At 40.7% G+C, this 20,005-nt stretch overlaps 1 protein-coding gene across 2 annotated transcripts in view; it reads left to right on the top strand.

Moving 5' to 3' along the window:
* LOC120550790 (RNA binding protein fox-1 homolog 3-like) overlaps positions 1-20,005 on the top strand; it is a 1,027,376-nt gene that overhangs the window by 414,019 nt on the left and 593,352 nt on the right. The gene's annotated exons all lie outside the window — the stretch shown is intronic.

Below are 20,005 nucleotides of genomic sequence, written 5' to 3'. Positions count from 1 at the left end.
TACCTAACGTTATGCCCAATGTTACATGTGCAGCAAGCATTTTGTTACCAAGTCAAAACATCCAAATGTTAGTTTTAGGCTAACTGTATATCTGAGCTAAATCATTTTGTGCACATAATGCATCTTGTGTTATAGTGAAAGGTGGATGAATTAAGAAGGCCAGTGCTGTCAAGTTTTATCAAATGTTTGGAGTGAGATTAGGCTAAATCTATAGAGGGGTCCAGGGGCATGCCCCCCTGGAGATTTGTTTTGGCCATAAAAGCCCAAATTTGGTGGCCTCTGGCACATTTGAATGCCAAATTTACAGCATATTTTAATGAGTTTGCCTCCCTGATGGTAAATGTGGTGAATTAAGGGAGAATTAGTTAATTAATTACCATATCTATTCCTGACTGATCAGAACTTTTTTAATAAGAACTTATTAGACCTTATCAGTTCAATTCTACTGTATTGCTCATAATTGACCAGCAATAGAAACTATAACACTTGCTAAATCTGATAGATTACAGACAACTTCTTCCAAATAAAATAAATTGTTTTATGTAGATAAAATACAAATGTATTACAAATATGCACACAGAGCAACAGTAGTAGTAGCTGGTGTTAGCATGAATGGCCATTCCCTTTTAAAAGTACAAAAATGGCTGCTCCATTTAATGGCATCTTCTGTCTGTCTTGTCCACTGACTACAGCAGCGTGATAGTGCTGTGTAAATGTGCCACAGAGATCCGCTCAACAGTCTTCTATTTTTTTATGTTGAAACACGAGAGCAGAAGATATTTGATCACAATGAACCAACACATTCTCATAAACGGGTCCGTATGATATCGTACGAAAATGTATGCACACCAAAACATGATATCCTACGAAATTAGGAGACTGCCGGCTGGTGAGGTAACGCCGGGTGGTCCGTGACGCTGGGTGGCTACAAGCTCCATGACGCCGAGCGGCATTTGCTATTTGTTTAACCAGCTACAGAGCTTTGTGACGCTGGCTACAGACCTCTGTTCTATCAGCAGTAGTTGGTGGTTCAGTTACCTGAAAATAGGTGATTTTGAGCCGGGTACAAAGCACCGCGAGCTGCCGGTCATTTCGGCGGACATTACGGTTATATTTAGTCCACAAAATATCACCGTTTTGCCACCACGAAAACTAAGATTAGGAAAAAGAACATGGTTTGGATTAAAACCTTCCTAAGGAACACACATTTCCTGGGTGAAAGGCTTTAGTTTTCCCCAGGAAGTGAACTCCGCTCTCTGGCTTGACAATCCTGGATGTTCACCCATCCACCCCGACCTCCTCTTATACAGCGGCTGTCAATGACTATGTTTACAAGCTGTCAATTTTCGGGTTATGGTCGGGTTAAGGTCACTATTTGGGTTTCTGAAACATTTGGAATAACCCGTTCACATGCGTGAGCAGAGAGAGTTACTCCTGTATACATGGAATTTGTAATCAATTGGCGATATCCCGATGTAAACGGCGACGCACGGTTAGCGTCTGGACGTACGGACAAACCCTGCTTCGCGTAACTTTTCGGTCCCCTTCTTAGAAATCTCACTATCTCGGTACTTTCTGCCGTCAACAAAAGACATTATATTCATGGTTTTCACCACACTAATGAAGAAATTGGTTTCCTCCTCGCTCCAAAAGTGTGGTGCTGTGCTGCGTCTCGCCATGTTTACCTCTACTTCTTGTTTACTTCCGGTATACTGCGCGCAGGTTTTCTGGCGCATAGAAGAAGTTCCTCTACTCAAAAGACCAAGATTCCTTGTGAATAGAACATGCGCAGAACACAAATCAATGTTCCTTTTGATGGGGATATGCCGATATGCGTTTACATGATCAAAATTTCGGGTTAGAAAAGGGGTAACTCAGGGATCATTTTCGGGTTTTTAAAAACAGGAATATGAGCATATTCGTTTTTGCCGGTGTTTACATGGCCGTGTGCGACCGGGTTATTGCTAATATTCCGGTTTTGAACGGGTTATTGGCTGCATGTAAACGTAGTCAATGTAGTGAATAAAGGAAAAAAAAAACGTATGAAATACAGTGCTTAACTTTTTGTAGCTTTTTGAACGAATGGTTCCTGAGAACAGGCTGGATGAACACATAGCCTATCATTGCAAACTGTAACAGCAGCTGCAGTGTCAGAAGGTTCTTTAAAAAGCCCAATAATAATTGTGATGCCATTCATAAATGATGTGAGGGTTGATGCAGTGAAGGATGACAGACCAGCAGGTAGGCCTATACTATAACGTACATATTTCGGTCTGCAAGGTTTGTAGTGGCTGTCGCTGCAGAAAAGAAAAACAATCATCTGTTTGGTGATGAAAGTGACTGCAGGGTCGGTGCCTCAAGCTAGCCTACAAGGTTGTTCTGTAGCCTATGTTAATTAAAAAGTGAAAATGAACCAATGCAAATTAAATGTCTTAATTTTATTAAATAATAAAAAATTATGGGTAGGCTATGAAAGTCTAATGTAAAAAGTGATAGAGTTGCCTATCTGTAACATACAAAACCTTGCCAAATAGCGAGCTTTTCTAAAATACTGCTGGTTTTGTGGTGTTGACACTTGATGCCTGCCGCTGCGCCATAGAAGCATCAAATGAGACGCTTCAAAGCCTCTCAGCGTGAGATGTGGTGTGTGAGTGTGTGATCTCGTTGAAATGTTGAAATCGAGAGCCCTGTAAGAAGGCTATGCAGCATTGTTTGCAAGTGCCTTAGCTTGCTAATACTGTACATATCTAACATTAGCTTACTAACAGCTAACTTGTCCTCTCTGGTATACGTAGGTTGCTAAAATAATCCTTTGACAGGCTTAAATCTGATGTTATTAGCTAGCTACAGGCACTTTGTTAGCGTAGATCTGTACGGTTGTAATACCTACAACTAAGAGAAGTTGAGTCCTTCTAGCACTGGTATCCATTATCCAGGTCCCTTACCTTACAGAATTTTGGGTGTTTTATTAAATTTTATAAACATGTTTAAACGGTTTTAAAACAGTATCGTGACCAAACTTTCACATAAAACAATCTGTGATTCACTCAACATCCTTTGATCTTAACTATTAGTCAAAATAATTCATAATTTCTGCTTTTTTAACTCAAAAATTAGGTATAATGTCATATATTAGGTTTACTGACCATGAATTTAAAAATAAAATGTTGAAAAAGTGACAAAAACATTTTAAAAAGTGCCAAAAGCATAAAAAAGAGCCCAAAACGCTGGAAAGCACCAAAAATTCAATTTCACTTTTGACCTGGATGGACAACAAGTTAATGTCGACGGGAAGACAACAAAAGGGTTAAATAATTATTTTTGTTATTAGTCCTATTACTGATGTTACTATTGTTATCAAAAATCATAAAAAAATCATATCATTGAATGAAAAATGTTATTGACTTATTAAAGATAAATTATGTTAACGTTTAGTATAGACTATAAAGTTCATGACAAGACCGATTCATAACGCTGCAGTACGGAGTTTATATAAGATGATACTCTGACGTCCCGTTTCCATGAAGGCAGCATGGAGCTGCATCACACAAAGCCTAAAGAAACACTAAAGAGAAGAAGAGTTACGATCCACCGTCTCGTCCAGTCGCAGTGCTGTAAACTGCCAGGTTTTCATGTTGCAGAATGGAACTGTCCTATAGTCCAGTGACTGTTAGAAGAGGACACAAAATGGGATGAAACAAGAGAAGTGCAAACTTCAGTCTAATACAAGAAGAAAACATTGAGAGAGACAGAGAAAAAAAAGGAAGACGCAAGCCAGCGACAGTATCTTTAATAGCCGCCCGTAGAGTTAAATCGTTCACGCCAAAGAGATCCCTGATGTCCTGCATTTCCAGCAGCAACTGTGCTTCCTCCTGAATACACACTGCAGAGAGAGCATCCATTAATTAATATCGCTGGGTATTACAGTTTTCAAACAATAAAAAAGGACACAAAGGGGGATTTAAGGAGGGAGTGTTTGCAGTGAGGACAAATTAATGAAAACGTCGGCCTCTCAAGGATAGAAATTCAATTTATAATGTGTCTCTATCAAGCTGCTGTTGCACTGTAACTTTCCCCCACAGCTCCTCTTTGTTTGTTACGTTAGTTTGACCATTGAGGATAACAGAGGTGGAGATGTAAAGGATGGCTCCATAAAAAGACAAAGGCCTGTGGAGAAGAAAAGTTCACAAATTCTGGAAGACTGCATTGTTTAATTGTTCAGATACCTCTGAGACAAATTTGTGGCTAATTATTTTCATCTAAAGGGTCACTTGCTGATATAACTGAAACAGTGGCTCACAAAAACACTAAAGAGTGACGCAAGAAAAGTTTTTTTGTATTTCATCTCTTACAATTGTATTGCTAGAGACTTGGGATTATTCACTTTAACCAACTTTAAACAGAAAAAAATGCTTCTTATGAGCATGTCACAAGAAATTGAGATTTTAAAATATAGAGAGCTGAAGTGAAACCAGAATCTCAAAATTCTGTTCCAGAAGTAAGAAAACCTAATTCATCTATCTAATAAAGCAAGACATATCTGTATGGGGGCGTGTTTCAGGGAAAGGTAACCTGCACGCAGCACGCTTTACAACAGCGTTTGTATTAAATATCTGTGAGCTGGCAGAACATTGTAATCTCAGAGATTATTCCTTCACAGCGCTGTGCAATGTGAGAAAATCTCAGAGCTGAACAGTGTTGGGACCAAGCAGGGGGTTAAACATTGATTTTAACCAAAAATGGCTCAGATTGAGCTGACTGCAGAGACAAGGGACACAGGGAAGGCAAGACAAAGGATCTTGGCCTACATGTGAATCCCAAAGCCAGTTTCACCAAACTCCTACAAGCCGCCACTTGGAAGCAGAGTCGCCAAAATGGAGATTCTACCTTCAACACGAGGAGGGCAAGGCAGACTGGTGGTGAGACAAAGAACTGCTTCACACCTGTGACAAGGTTGCGCTTTTCCCATTGGCTGTCGGGCCTTTGAATGCACCACCCCGCCACTAGGAGGTGGAGGAAGGATAAAAGCTGTCGGCGTTTGTGCCTTCGCTTTCCACGGTAATCCATTTTACTGACAGGAGGTGCACTAGTCCGGACTAGCTAGCCAGCATCACCTCGCTGGTCGAGATTGAGCTGGGACATTTTATATCTTTCTGATATACAAAGGGGATCCGAGGGGATACTGACCCAGTATTTCCTACATCTGCAGCGGGTTTAATCAGCCCAAATTCAAGAAAAGGACTACGTTCCGCTCTTCTTGCGTCGTCGACCTGGATCGCGTGTCGTCTACTGCTCTGGACGAAACGGATCGTTAAACTCTGGCGAGAGATTAACTACAAACAACACATGTACCGTAAGAGGCTTACACAGTTCTGGGCAGACGTTAGAACTAGTGTGTTTGGTTTGTTTATTAATGAGCAAAGGATTCGCTACCGCTTGTTGCCATTAATGTGATCTGTGATTTTAATTATGTACTGGCCTATAAGTAGTTATTAATCTGTTTCTGTGAATGTATAATTGATCACGATACTGTTGATTATGTGGTGTTAAAGTGCCCATATTATGAAAAAAACACTTTTTCTGGGATTTGGGGTGGTCTTTTGTGTCTCTGGTGCTTCCACACACATACAAACTTTGAAAAAAATCCATCCATGCTGTTCTGAGTGAGATACGGTTTCTGAATGTGTCCTGCTTTCAGTCTCCTGGTGAGCTGTTCAAAATCGGCTCGGACTGTGACGTCACAGTCCGAAATGAGCTGGCTAACCACAGCCGTTAGCTCGTAGCGTTAGCCGGCTAATGCTAGCATTAGCCGGCTAATGCTAACGCTAGCATGCTACGTCGTTCTCAATAGCAAAGCACTGCTACAACACACACAAGTTCACCATAATCTACAAAAGAACTACTTACATGTGCGCCCTCATTTAGAAGTCTCCCAGCTAATCCTGCCTTGTAACTGACCAAAGTTGGAGAAACAGGCTCTCTTTTACTGTCTCTAGAGCTAGCTAGCTGACATGCTCTACATCTGAGCTACTGAGCATGTTCGAGTGCAATCAAAGATAGTACAGAAGAAGAAGATGAAAAGAGGTCTCACTCTGTAGCTAAAACAGAAACCAGGTGAAAAGAGGATCTGCAGCAGTGAGAGAGAGCTGTGCAGTACAACAACAATATGGTGTTTTTTGAAAATTAAACCATGTAAACCTATTCTGGTACAACCTTAAAATACAATTATGAACCTGAAAATGAGCATAATATGGGCGCTTTAAGTAGCTAGGTAAAACCGTAATCGCTACCTGCTAAATCACTCCTTTCACGGAGTTTAGTTACTGTCTGCGAGATAATCGCGGAAATCAGCTGTTATCGATAACCATTATCAACCATTATCGATAACTAAGATCAGAGTGCCTCTTCCCTTCAACTTTCTTCTTTTACTAATTATACACACACACACACCCACACACAAGCTAGCCACGGAGCTCCCGAGCTAGCGCTGCTAGCTTAACCACGTGGAGTCGGCTTACGTTTGTACAGAGCTAACACATGACCTAGCATACGGGCTAGGCTAAGCGGGCGTGTTGCCCAGCAACCCCCCCTTGACCTCTTCAGCCCCTCCTCGTGCACCCAGCACCACTACCGCCCTCTTGAGGCTAAATAGTTTTGTGCAGCTCACAGGAGTAGCCATTTTGGGAGTTGTTTTTGTGTTAGAACTACATTTCGACACCGCCCCCTCCACTTTCACTCACCCTTACACACACACACACACTCACTCTCTCTCACACACACCCACAAACACACACACACACAGACGTGTCCATGACATATGCTGCTTTGTTTTTGCTTTGTTTGGTTGTGATATTGTAAAAGGTATACGTTTTATTATTGAAGGATTATTGATTGGCTACTGATAATTGTGACGTTAATAAATTCGATTATACTTAATTAGCAGTTGCTGGTGATTATTTGTGTACTTATTGTAATAATTGCTGGTCGAACAGGTCCGTGCTCGAATTCACACCTTCCTTTGTTTCCTTTTAAAGGATCACTACAGAAATGAGACTGTTCCACAGTTTGATTATTGGTCCCTGACTTGCAGGGTGGTGCCCCGTTTTGATTGTTTGTCGATTTGATAAAGTTATTAATAACCATATTCATAACTTCATTAATATTGATAAAACATCTTTGATAATTTGCCAATGATCAAATCTGATATGAAGTGGTTTGGGGTCCTTCTGTAAGTAATTTATGGGTACAATTTGGTTTTGATGAATTCTACAAGCAGCAATACCACAGGCCAAGCAATCGGCCGTTCCAAATAGGCACATCTTCAACGGGCACTGCACTAGTAATCACAATGATATTTACAATAATACAAATGACTAAAATCCCAACCATACAATATGACCTTGCTTGACAGTATGTTATGCAGTTCATTCTATTTGTCCATATAAGAATGACCAAATAAAAGTATATCTATAAAATGTACATCTCTGAGAATGGACAGGGAAGGCAGAATGGTGTAGACGTTTTAGACAGCAGCGAATACAGCTAAAACATTGGAAAGATAGCATCAGGAGAGAGTGTGGGTGGATCATAGAGAAGGGAAAATGATGAATTGATGAATAATGATGTATAATGTTTGAAATCCACACTCGTACGATCGGAGCTCTACTTTTTTGAATGCTAATAAATTAATGGTTGCCCAGGTGGAGAATGTCCTGAAAACTGAAAACAACCTTTGTTTATGTTTCCCTAACAAGCCAGCTGTGGCCTGTTGTCTCTCAGGAGGCAAAACCTCTTTGAGAGGTAGTCAGGGTAGCTGGTTGTGTGAACACAAAGAGTGACTTTGACATCGGAGACCGCTATTTACATCCTGTCTCCTGCTAACAGTGAACATTGGTTTCTTTTAACCATGACCACAATATTTGACTCACCTTAAAGGTCCTATGAAATTATATCATCGCTTACTTAAGACCTGTTTCTGTTGAAACATATTGCGATAGACACTACGAGATTTTTTGTGTTGGTTGAAAGAAAATATCAGTAAAAAAGCTGCAAATTAAAATGTAACTCATTCTTTTTTAAGTACTGCCTTACATTTGTTCAATAAAAGAATGTTAGAAATGATTTCCTTTCATTTGTTTTAAATTCAACAAGCAATTTGTTGCATTTTAGAAGAATACTAAAAGCAACAGAATGTCAGAACTGAGTACACTTTAATATCTGTTTATATATCGCAAGTAATATCGTTATCGTGATATTCAACAACGTTATCGCATATTTCCCTCATATCGTGCAACCATGTGTTGTAATTCTAACCTCTGGTGGATTTGTGAGGACTATGGTTAACTGCTCCTCAGATCTCTGCAGGGTAAATCCAGACAGCTAGCTAGACTATCTGTCCAATCAGAGTTTTCTGTTGCACGACTAAAACTACTTTTGAACGTCCACATGTTCCACCAAAACAAGTTCCTTCCTGAGACTATTTAGCAGAGGCACCGTGGCTCTGTCTGGAGCTTAGCCCCGACCTAAGACGATTGTGATTGATTTAAAGAAATGTCAATAAACCAGAGCATGTTTTTCTCCCATCCAGGAATGCTGTGTGGACTAGCCAGACCCTCCTCCGCAGCGCTGTGGAGGAAGGTCTGGCAATGCGAGACTAGTGAGGGCGCAATCTTAGGTGTAAACTAAGGCGTTGTCCAGACTGCCAGCACAAATCCGTTTTTTTGGCAAATCCAGCTTGTATCCAGATTGATGTGTCAATCATTATTCTAGTATTATTCCATCCAGGGAAATGTTTCAGTTACCTTTGTTACCAGTGTACATAACCAAAACAACCTCACTCCTGGCCCAGCCATGTGTGATGATATGAGATGGGCATGATCCCTGTCCTCTTAGCAATATCAGACTGCATGCTGGTTAATTAAAGGGCCTTTGTTGCATGGCAGCATGGTGGAGATGGAAGCCAGTAGAGATTGGGACTGGGAAGGTGCTGTGTGTTTTCATTAAAGAGCAGGAAGCAGACGGACAGAGGCCATTACTTTGCTTTTGTGATTGCCAGGAATGGATGGCCGTGTACTGTCTGTGTGTTACTCTAGCACTGAGAGCATGTACAGTGTGTGTGTGTGTGTGTGTGTGTGTGTGTGTGTGTGTGTGTGTGTGTGTATATATAGGCTATATGTCGAAAATGTAATACTGTATACCCCCCCCCCACACACACACACACACCCACACACACACACACACACATTCACATGATATCCTTTACATGATCTCCTTCTATTTTTCTCCTGTTCCTATCCCCCAAAAACTACAGTATTTCAATCTGGTCAAAGCCGGGGGAAAGGGAATAGGAAGACTACAGAGTGGCTGCAGCCGCTTTAGGGGGATGAAAGCATAGGAGAAGCTTTTTTTTGTTTGACTTTGGTCTGTGTGAAACCCAGTGTACAGAGGTGCCGGAAAGGGTTCAAAGACTAACATCTATCAAATAGCCACATGTACAGAGAGAGAGGAGGCCAGTCAGGGTATCTCAAGGTTTCAGAAAGTCAAAAGGAAGACTTTATAGACGTTATGAGACCTTAACATGTGAATTCAGACTGATTAAAAAGGCAAAAGGATATTTGCACCAAGATGAAATTTAATAAAAAACCTTAATAAAGTTGCAAAGTCTTCAGCATCGATTTTCTTGGCGGACATTTTGACTTATAGCAGGAAAAGCACAGGTGAAACAATTTAGTTACCGATGGTTCAGTTATCAAGTGTCCTAGTAAGCCATGCCAGTAAGAACGAAAGCAAAATATCAGTACCCTGAAACTAGCTTACATAAATGTCACTTTAAATGTTATCAATTATGATTGTGCTTTCTCTGACATGACATGCCAACATGTCTGCTGAAAAAACAAACAGATAATCTTAGGAGATAACACAAAATATTTAGTGAAAGTCAAACTGCTGACCAATTTCCTCTCACTGAGTTCTCGAAACCTTTTTCAGATAAGGGTTCTCCCTCAAATGAAGCTAGATGGGAAACACTGATACAAATACTGCACTTTAAGCACTGACTTTTTTTGATCCAGTGAGAGTTCCAAGCAGCAGAGCTGTCCCATGCCCACGTCTTGGTTATGTATGTTTTCCTCTTGTATAGCAGCATGGAGAGCAATTTATCACAAAACCACAGGGTCCTGGCTGGGGGAATGGGGTTATATTTCATACAGGCATTCTGTAGGGCAAAACTATTGTTCTGTTGGTGCAGGGCCCCTTAAGAAAGGGAAGATTGGTATATATATATTGTTGTGCTTGTGTGTGTATAACGAGTTTGTGTCTTTGTGTCTGCGTATATATACTGTACATGTATATCTACTAAGGTTTGTATCTGTTTAATTTTTACCTAAGTAAGTCAAGTCATGTCAGTTTTATTTATATAGCCCAATATTACAAATCACAAATTTGTATCTAGGGGTTTTGCAAACTGCATAGCATATGACACCCTCTATCTAAGACCCTTGATGTAGAACACTCCAACCCCCCCAAGGGGGAAGAGGAACATAGGATGGATCCTTCTCCCAGGATGGAAAAACATGTATAATAGATGTGTGTACAGCATAAACCAACATACAATCACAGTATGTAATCAGGATGACAAAATGATTGATAGATTGGAAACATATACTTTATGAAGAATATGGAGACCTCGAAAGAGGACAGACTAAACAAACACGCAAAAGACAAAGCTAAAGCATACCAGGACAACATGCACACTTGGGAGAGAGAGAGAGAGAGAGACCGAGAGAGAGAGTTAACCCCAGAAAAGAAGCAGGACGTTCTCCTAGGACAAGGGACCGTAGCTTCTCTGGCAGATATTAATGATAAATAAGGTAATGTCTCCAAACTTACCTCAATTATAACTTGTCTCCTGCTAGTTATATTACAGCACTTACTTTAAAAAAAAAAACATTATAAATTAAAAATTAATAAATATTTTTGTTGTATCTCTTTTTGGTGTTGTAATTTGTAGACGGCCCCAAAGCCGGTCTACGGAAAGCCATTCCACTCCCTATCCAGCCCCATTGTACCGGATTTTGGTTGCAGTTCCACCAGAGTTCCACTGGGGGTGATCGCGGTCCAGTGCAAAATGAATGGGACTCTATGGAGCTAGACGGCTAAATTTGTCTCTTTCGCCTGATTGTCGTTGAGAAACCTCAGATTTGATTGTAGTTTTTGCAAGTTCAACATGGATTATAGGTCGAAAGTTGAATGAACGAGTACTTATGTCCTTTGGATTTCTTACAGGGTGAGTTGTTGTAGCCCATAACACGCTAGCATTCTGCTAATGAATGCTGATTGGTCAGTGAAGGAGTGATTACGATCGGAGATCCCGCTTGATGGCATCCGAAGCAGAGCCTGAATATCAGAGTGAATATTTCGGTGTGGTCTTTAAAACATCAGCAAACCTCTTTCTAGCACATGTATTAACAGAGAGAGACTAACCTATCAGCTGTGTTGTATTAACAGAGAGAGACTAACCTGTCAGCTGTGTTGTATTAACAGGGAGAGTCTAACCTATCAGCTGTGTTGTATTAACAGAGAGAGTCTAACCTATCAGCTGTGTTGTATTAACAGGGAGAGTCTAACCTATCAGCTGTGTTGTATTAACAGGGAGAGTCTAACCTATCAGCTGTGTTGTATTAACAGAGAGAGACTAACCTGTCAGCTGTGTTGTATTAACAGAGAGAGTCTAACCTGTTAGCTGTGTTATCGATGCCTCGAGAGAACAAAGGAAGCGACTCAGAGCTTGCCGTAAAGCAGTATCTCTGGCCGTATATGTGTATGACGTCATTGACATTTTAAAAGGCTTTTTAGAACAAAAAAGTGACTTTAAAAAAATCCAACACACAGCAGTGTGTATTTTTTTAGCCTCCCCTTTCGAATGCAACATTCAAATTACTAGACAAAAAATTATATCCTGAGAAAAGTGGGTTTTGAGGGGTATAGCTCAATAGAGCCCCATTCATTCTGCACTGGCCTGTGAGCGCCCCCTATATGGAACTCTGGTGGAACTGCAATCAGTTCAGAACCCGGAAGTAACGAGGGAGTGGCACTTCTTGATATATTAGAAGTTCTTTGACGGCCCTAAGCACTCGTCTTACTGCCGTCAGCAGCAGCAGCAACAACAGCAGAGAGCAGAAGCCAGCAGGCAAGTGTTATTCACATAAACTTCTGGTGTACTTACAAACTTTCCAATCTATCGTTTTATGAGTACATAACCTATATGTACTAGTGTAGACGTTTGGTATCATTTCGTACGTACTGGTGGCAAACACTAAACTCGAGATCTCGACTTTCAATCTCGAGATCTCGAGTTTCAAAGTGATCCAGTCCAGATGTCAGCGGGAGGTGGAGATTTCCGGACCGGGGGCAGCGTGTCCTCCCCCGAGGAGGAACACAGCCTCGCCACGTTGCTGCACCGGTCCCAGCTAACCCAGATGTCAGCGGGAGGCGGAGATTTCCGTGGCCGGCTGTAGCGTGTCCTCCCCCGGGGAGGAACACAGCTTTGCCTAGCTGCTGCGGCGGTCCCCCGGTCATGTTTCGTCCCAGCAGTACGGCCTGGGGCTCCAGCTGCGTGGTGTCGGTTTTGGCTCCCAGGAAGCAGGCAGTGAGCTCCAGATCCTGCAGCCGCAAACGGACTCTGCTGCCCCGCACCGCAATAGCTCCTCTCCGTCCGCCTGCCACCGGCAAAGGCAATGGAACTTTCCGCCGAAATCGACGTACAGGTCAACACAGTCTCACTCCCTACTCGTCAAATGTATGACGCATGGTCAAGAACCCTGGTGTCAAGTTTCAACGAAAGAGGTGTACCCTTGACGTTATTTTTCGACGAGGGGGTCCGTCAGATAGACATTCATGTTATTCCCTCACCGTCAAATACCGATGAAAGAAAAAACGAAATCTGTGACAGTTATTATTGGTATTTTTAGCCCAATAATCGCTGTTTTTTTTTTGTTACTTATTTTTTTATTTTGAATACTCTTCGGATCTCGTTTTACAGCAGTAGCTATTACCCGGAAGTAAAATCCTTTACAAGGGGTCATAACATTCATACGTTCTTACGTACATGGTTAAGTCCACAGGAGAACATGTCTAGGATTACAAGGAAGAGAAGAAATGAAAAATATTTGAAAAAAGATTGAAAATAAGCAACGTAATCAGAACAAACATCAACTTAAAACAAAACATGGGTTGTATACAAGTTCACTCGGCAGATATAATCAGAGTTTTAGTTCTGACGGTTCTCCATCACCGTCATTAATGGTGCCCATCTTTCAATGAAAAGTTCTCTCTGTAGTCTCAGCGAGTATGTCATTTTTTCCATAGTGTAGATATTTCTTATAGTTGTCAACCATTCAGCTTGGTTTGGCGGCTCCTTTTTAAGCCATTTTATTGTAATAGTTTTCTTTGCTGCTACCAGTAATATCTGCAATAAATACATTTTCTTCCTACTGTGTATCACACCTGGTTTCATCCCTAAAATGGTATCAGAGGGTCTCTTAGCAGATTGACATTCAGTACTTTATTAATAAATATAAAAATGGATTTCCAAAAGTCATCTAACAGTGGGCATTGCCAAAAAATATGTGAGTGAGTAGCCATTGCCTCTCCACACCCCCTCCAGCATTGACCTGATTGATTCAGATTCATTTTAGCCACAACTTGTGGTGTTCTGAAAAATCTGTTATTTATCTTCCATTGAAATTCCTTCCACGAATTGGCGTTTGTAACTTTGTGGGCCTGAGTACATATCTCCAACCAAACTTCCTCACTTATTTCAAGCCGTAGCTCTCTAATCCACTTGTCTTTAACATAAAATTAATTATCTTTTGTCATTGAGGCAATGATTCTGTAAACATTGGTTATTGGTTTCCTCATATGTTCTCCATCTTGGATTTTCAATAGATACTGTTCTAAAAGGGAGGGCTCTATTAATCTGTTCCAGTTTGGGTGTTTGAGTATGAAGCTCCTTAATTGGAGATAATTAAAAAAATCAGTTTTTGGCAAATTAAAATCTGTTCTCAGTTGTTCGAATGATTTGAAGTTGTTATTACTAAATAATTGGTGTACATAATGAAGGTTCAGAAGTTTCCAATTTTTGAATCCTGTATCAAGTCTCAAGGGAAGAAAATCTCTAATGTAAGCAATTGAGCTCAAAACGGAGAGATCACCTGTCAGCTTAAACGTTTGTTGTATTTCCTTCCAAGCTACACATGTTGTGTTCGACCATTCTCCCAAAAGATCTCTGGTGGATTTAATCCTATTAAAGGGGATCTCCGCCAAAGCAATGTCAGGACTGTAACTTTTTTCCATCCTGAGCCATCCTGTACTTGTGTCAACCACACTATCATTGCACGTAGTTGTGAAGCTAACCAGTAATGCTTCAAGTTGGGCAGGCCTAAACCCCCTTTAGTTTTTGCTAGTTGTAAGACTTTATACCTGACTCTGGGTCTCCTACCCTGCCATATAAATCTTGAGATGAGACGATCTATATGACTAAAAGTAGATTTAGGTCCCCACCTAATTGGTAGAGTTTGAAAAATTGGTAGAGTTTGAAAAAGAAAGAGGAGCCTTGGGAGAACATTCATTCTAACAGCTTCCACCCTGCCTATTAAAGTAAGAGGAAGTTCAGTCCAGCGGTTCAAATCTTGCTTAATTTTATCTATCAATTTAATATAGTTACTTTGATATAAGCTAAGGTCAGGGGGTATATTTATACCCAAATACCTAATTCCTTCCCTGGGCCACCTAAATAAGAAAGCGGATTTCAACTGTGGGGAAACTAAATTATTCATGGGGAGTGCTTCTGTCTTAGCCACATTTATTTTGTAACCCAAGTAAAATCCAAAGGTCTCAGTACATTTCATTAAATTTGGGACTGACTTTATAGGGTCTGAGATATACACTATTACATCGTCTGCATATAGTGACAACCTGTGTTCCTCTTCGCTCACCTCAATACCACTTATATCTGTGCTATCTCGTATTAACTGTGCAAGGGGTTCTATACTAAGGGCAAAAAGGAGAGGTGAAAGAGGGTCCCCCTGCCTGCAACCCCTCCCCAACTGAAATTTTTGTGAGAAGCACCCGTTTACCCTTACTGATGCATTTGGAGATGAGCATAACAGTTGGACCCATTTAATAAAGCCAGGACCCACACCGAATTTCCTCAAAACTCTAAAAAGGAAAGACCAGGAGACACGGTCGAATGCCTTTTCGGCGTCCAAAGCCAGTGCCATACATGGCACCGATTTCGATTTAGCATAAGACATAACATTCAGTAACCGACGTATGTTATCAGACAGCTGGCGACCAGCAATAAAGCCTGTCTGGTCTGGGTGCACTAGAGTCGTAATAACTGATTTAAGTCTCTTTGTCAGTATGAAGGTCAATATTTTACAGTCAGAATTTTGAAGTGCTATGGGTCTATATGAACTGCACACTGTAGGGTCCTTTCCCTCCTTATGAATAACCAAAATTATTGTCTCTTTCCAATTTGGTGGGAATTCCCCCTTTTCAAATGCATAAGCGTAAGCTTTCTTTAAAATAGGGCTTAGGACGTCTACAAAGGCTTTATAAAATTCGTTACAGTATCCATCTGAGCCCGGGCTTTTGCCGTTTTTTAACCCTTTGATTGTCTCCACAATTTCTTCTCTAGTAATGGGTCGATCTATAGCTTGTGAGTCTTCCTCTGACAGCTTCGGTAGATTTATGCCCTCCAAGTAGGCATCGACTTTTTCGAGTTCTGTGCATGTGTCCATATTTGAGTACAGTTTTTTATAGAAAGTGGCGAAAGCTCCCGCTATCTCATCTGGTTTATACAGAAAGGGTTTATCTGGGTCGCTATTTTTAATTTTCTGTACAACTGTTAGGCTCATCTGTTTTTTAAGTTGGAATGCTAATAATTTACTAGCCCTACTCCCATGCTCATAATAGCGCTGTTTTAAGAATCTTAAACTTCTCTCAGTGTTATCTGTAAGCAAGTCTCCCAAGGCCCTCCTGGCTTCATTAGGCTGATTGAGATCATTTGTAGATAGTTGACTTTTATGTCTCAGTTCTGTTTGATTTGTTCTTCAAGTTCTTTACGTTTGGCTTCTCTAAGTCTCGTTTTAGCTGATGCGAATGAGATTATCCTTCCCCTCAAAACTACCTTGGCCGCCTCCCACAAGATCACTGGTGACGTCTCACTCGTGTCATTAAAGTGAAGATATTGAGCCAATTCAGCCTTTATATGGTCTTTAAACGCATTATCATTTAGGAGTGAAACATTTAGACGCCATAGTCTTGGGTTAGAACGCCTATTTAAATCCCAAATCAAACTAACCGGGGCATGGTCACTTAGTGTTATGTTATGTATTTTACAATCCAGGACTCTGTAAGAGTCATTTTTAGCGATAAAGAAATAATCAATCCTGGAATATGAGGAGTGTGGGTTTGAATAGAATGTGTAATCCCGGTCTCTTGGGTGTATATGTCTCCATGCATCAATAAGACCCAGATTCTCTGTCATTTGCTTTAGAATCCTACTGGCCCCTGAAGGTGTGGCAAATGATGGTGGATTTTTATCCATCCTATTTGACAAAGTGCAGTTAAAGTCGCCTCCAATCAGGATGATTCCTTTAGCTTTTTCTATAAGGATTTCACTAATTTTCTTAAAAAATGTATGATTATTTTCATTTGGAGCGTAGATGTTCAGCATAGAGACAGTCACACCACAAATGGATCCCTTCACCAAAATAAATCTCCCCTCTTTATCTTTAATTTCTGAATGTAAACAAAATTGCACCGAGCTGTGCAGCAATATTGCCACCCCACGCCTTCTCCCTGAACCATGAGATGAGAAATACACTTGGCTGGCCCACGACCTCTTGAGTTTCATATGCTCGGAATCTGATAGGTGGCTTTCTTGTATAAAGGCTATTGTACCTTTAAGATGTTTAAGCTCATTGAGAATTTTCTTCCTCTTCATGGGGCTATGTAAGCCTTTAATGTTGTAGCTAATTACTCTTATGCTATCCATTAACGCTTACGTATGCAAACCGTTTTACACTTTGAAGTTCTATGTGAACTTGAGGCTCGTTGTTATACATATCCCATGTTGTAAAATAGTACATTAACACGAACACTGTAACTATATACATGATAACATTTCGCATCTAGACTTCCAATTTGTTCACCCATAAACATATGAGTCGTCCTTGCAGTAACATAAACAAAACAACACAATGTATTTCAGTTGAATGTGAAAAAACTGTTTTTGCAAGGAAGTGAAGGATTATCCAGAACCTCCATAAAGGAGTCTGGGCCTTGACTGCAAGTTCGTTATTGCAGTCCAGCAGTAGGTCTGTGTCTCCTACAACCATCACAGACATCCTGCGATTATGTCTCCCGCTCCTGCCGCAGGGATTTACTTATTTTTCTCTTCTTTTGTTTTTAAAGTATTCTTAATCCGCCACTAGAGAAAGTTTAGCGCTATTGCCTTTGCACCCATGAAGTCATCATCCAACTAGACAGAAACCAAGTCCCACCATATTACTTCTCTCTTTCCCTTCTGTGTTATGCCCGCTACTCAGCGGAGGCAAGCTTACCTATCTAAATAGTTTCCACAGTTCTGACATTTCACAGTGCAATTAGTCCACGTCCCAGATATCATCTGGAGTGTAACTGTAGAAATGCTAGCCTTTAAAGTTCTTAAGCAGGTGTGAAAATCAAAAACAGCCTACACATAGAAGTAAAAAATAAATAAAATAAAATAAAAAAAGGCCTCTCATAAACCAAGCAAAAGCTTAGCAGCCTACCTCCATAATAAAGTAGCGAACCAGGGTATTATCGGCCGGGAGGGAGAAGCAGAAAAGAGTAATGAAAGAGAAGAGGTGTCACCCTAGTCTCGTTATGAGTCTTCTCTCAGACCAGCAATAAACTGGTAGACTGCAGCAGGTGTGTTGAAAGTGTGTGTGCGTCCTCCGTGGGTCACAAGCAACTTGGCTGGGAAAAGCATCCTGTGTTTGTCCACTCCGTTCTCTCTCAGCTTCTGCCGTACTTCATAGAAGTCTCGCTGTTGTTTATATACTTCAGCCGATAAGTCCGGGTGGAACCTGATATTGTTGTTCTTGTAGATCAGCTGGCCTTTTGCTCTTGACGCTCTCCAAACACGCTCCTTGTCTCGATAGTTTTGAAACTTCACAATGAAGGTTTGCGGGGTGGAGGTGGGGGCGCGCGCCGATCCGGTAATGTGGTGAGCCCTCTCCAATATCACCAGCGGGTGCTCAGATTTTCGGTTAACCATTTTTCCCTAAAGGCACAAGGATCCACCCCTTCCTCCTTCTCTGGTATGCCCACGATTCTCATGTTATTGCGGCGGCTTCTGTTTTCCAGATCATCTGCCTTCGTTTCCAAAAACTTCACCTTTCCTTCCAGCGCACTGACTTTTGTTTGCAGACCGCTAATTGAATCCTCGGCCGAGGATAACCGTTCTTCAGCCTGCGTGATGCGCCCGTTGCATTCCCGTATGTTCGCCTGTACATCCTTGATAGCAGTTAACACGCCCGTAATTTCTGTATGAAAGTCCTGTTTGAGGGATTTAATAGCTTGCATAATATCTGCGCTAGTTACGTCGTTCACCTGTGCGCTGTCCGTGTCCATCAACATGGCGTCTCCTTCATTGTGCTTGGGTTCAGAAACACTGTCCTCGCTAGCTTGAAAGTCTAGAGAGTTGAGATGTTTCTTAGGCTTGTTCCCTGATATTCCCCTGGGCATGTTTAATTTATAATGAAATTAGGTTGACTTTAAGTAATTATAGGATAGCAGAAAGGCGGTTTTGCAGCAATTATCTGAAGTTCAGCGGCGGAGCGGGGAGAAGTGCTGCCGTTCAGCTCGACGCCATAACCGGAAGTCCAATAATCGCTGTTTTAATCAGCATTATTCACGAGATATCATCATGGTTTATATGTATTTCTTTTAATGTTATTATTTCGGTCTATTTTGGCCAGGGAAGCTGTGTTGCTTTTTTGTTTATTTATATTTTTTAAACTTTAACGCTACATCTATCAACATTTATTTAGATGTTATCATGGTATTAATTTCTTTATTTTAATAATATTATTTTGGTCGTATTACTGGTGAAATATTACAGTATATGCTGTAATACAGAACATAACGATATGACCCGAGCTGGACGCATTCAAAGCCGATATCCCCCAATGCAATGCGGCCATTCATTTCAAAGAATCGGGCAGCGATCAGCGGGTATTTAACGCCAGGATCGCTTCAATATACATACATACAGTCAGTGGTTGTGTCACCAGCAACAACACGTTGCTCAGTTTTGTTACAGTAAGTTATGAACCATAATAACGTTTAAACGAATCCGCGGAAAACTCCGGAAGTGACGTAGTACGTCCCGCTCAGCGGATAAGAAGATAAAAATATATAATATTCGTAATATTGATGTTTTTTTCTAACGTTGCATTTGAGGAGTTACACAATAAAGACATCAAATCAGATTTTAAAAATCGAATCGTTAAATAGGTGAAAATAGCTCCAATGATGTGACAACGTTTACATTTTTACACATCATGGAGACCACTTTGCAGGCAATACTTTATTGTCCCCAGAATAACCATAATAAAGTTTAAACAAATCCGCAGAAGTGACGTAGTAATTCCACACCTCATCTGTGAAAGAATGTTGCACGTTGTACGTGAGAATTTACACAATAAAATACTAATAATGAAAAAATGGTGTTTGATGTTTAGCACTTTGATTTGCCTTATATATAGGGCCTACTATATAAAAAAACCTACAGTTGAGTGTTTAGAAATACAGCCTAATGGCTTGTTTGACTAATTTGCATTTGTTTTGACTTGTACTGTTGTGAAAAACAATAAACTATATACAAAGAGAAGCATTTTTTATTTTATTTTCTATGCATAGTTATTTAAAAAAGCAATTTTCTAATTTTGCAGTT

Source organism: Perca fluviatilis, chromosome 21, assembly GCF_010015445.1.
Source record: "Perca fluviatilis chromosome 21, GENO_Pfluv_1.0, whole genome shotgun sequence".
Taxonomy (NCBI): Eukaryota; Metazoa; Chordata; class Actinopteri; order Perciformes; family Percidae; genus Perca; species Perca fluviatilis.
The sequence above is the reverse complement of the archived record's forward strand: the minus strand, read 5'-3'. Positions and strand labels throughout refer to the sequence as shown.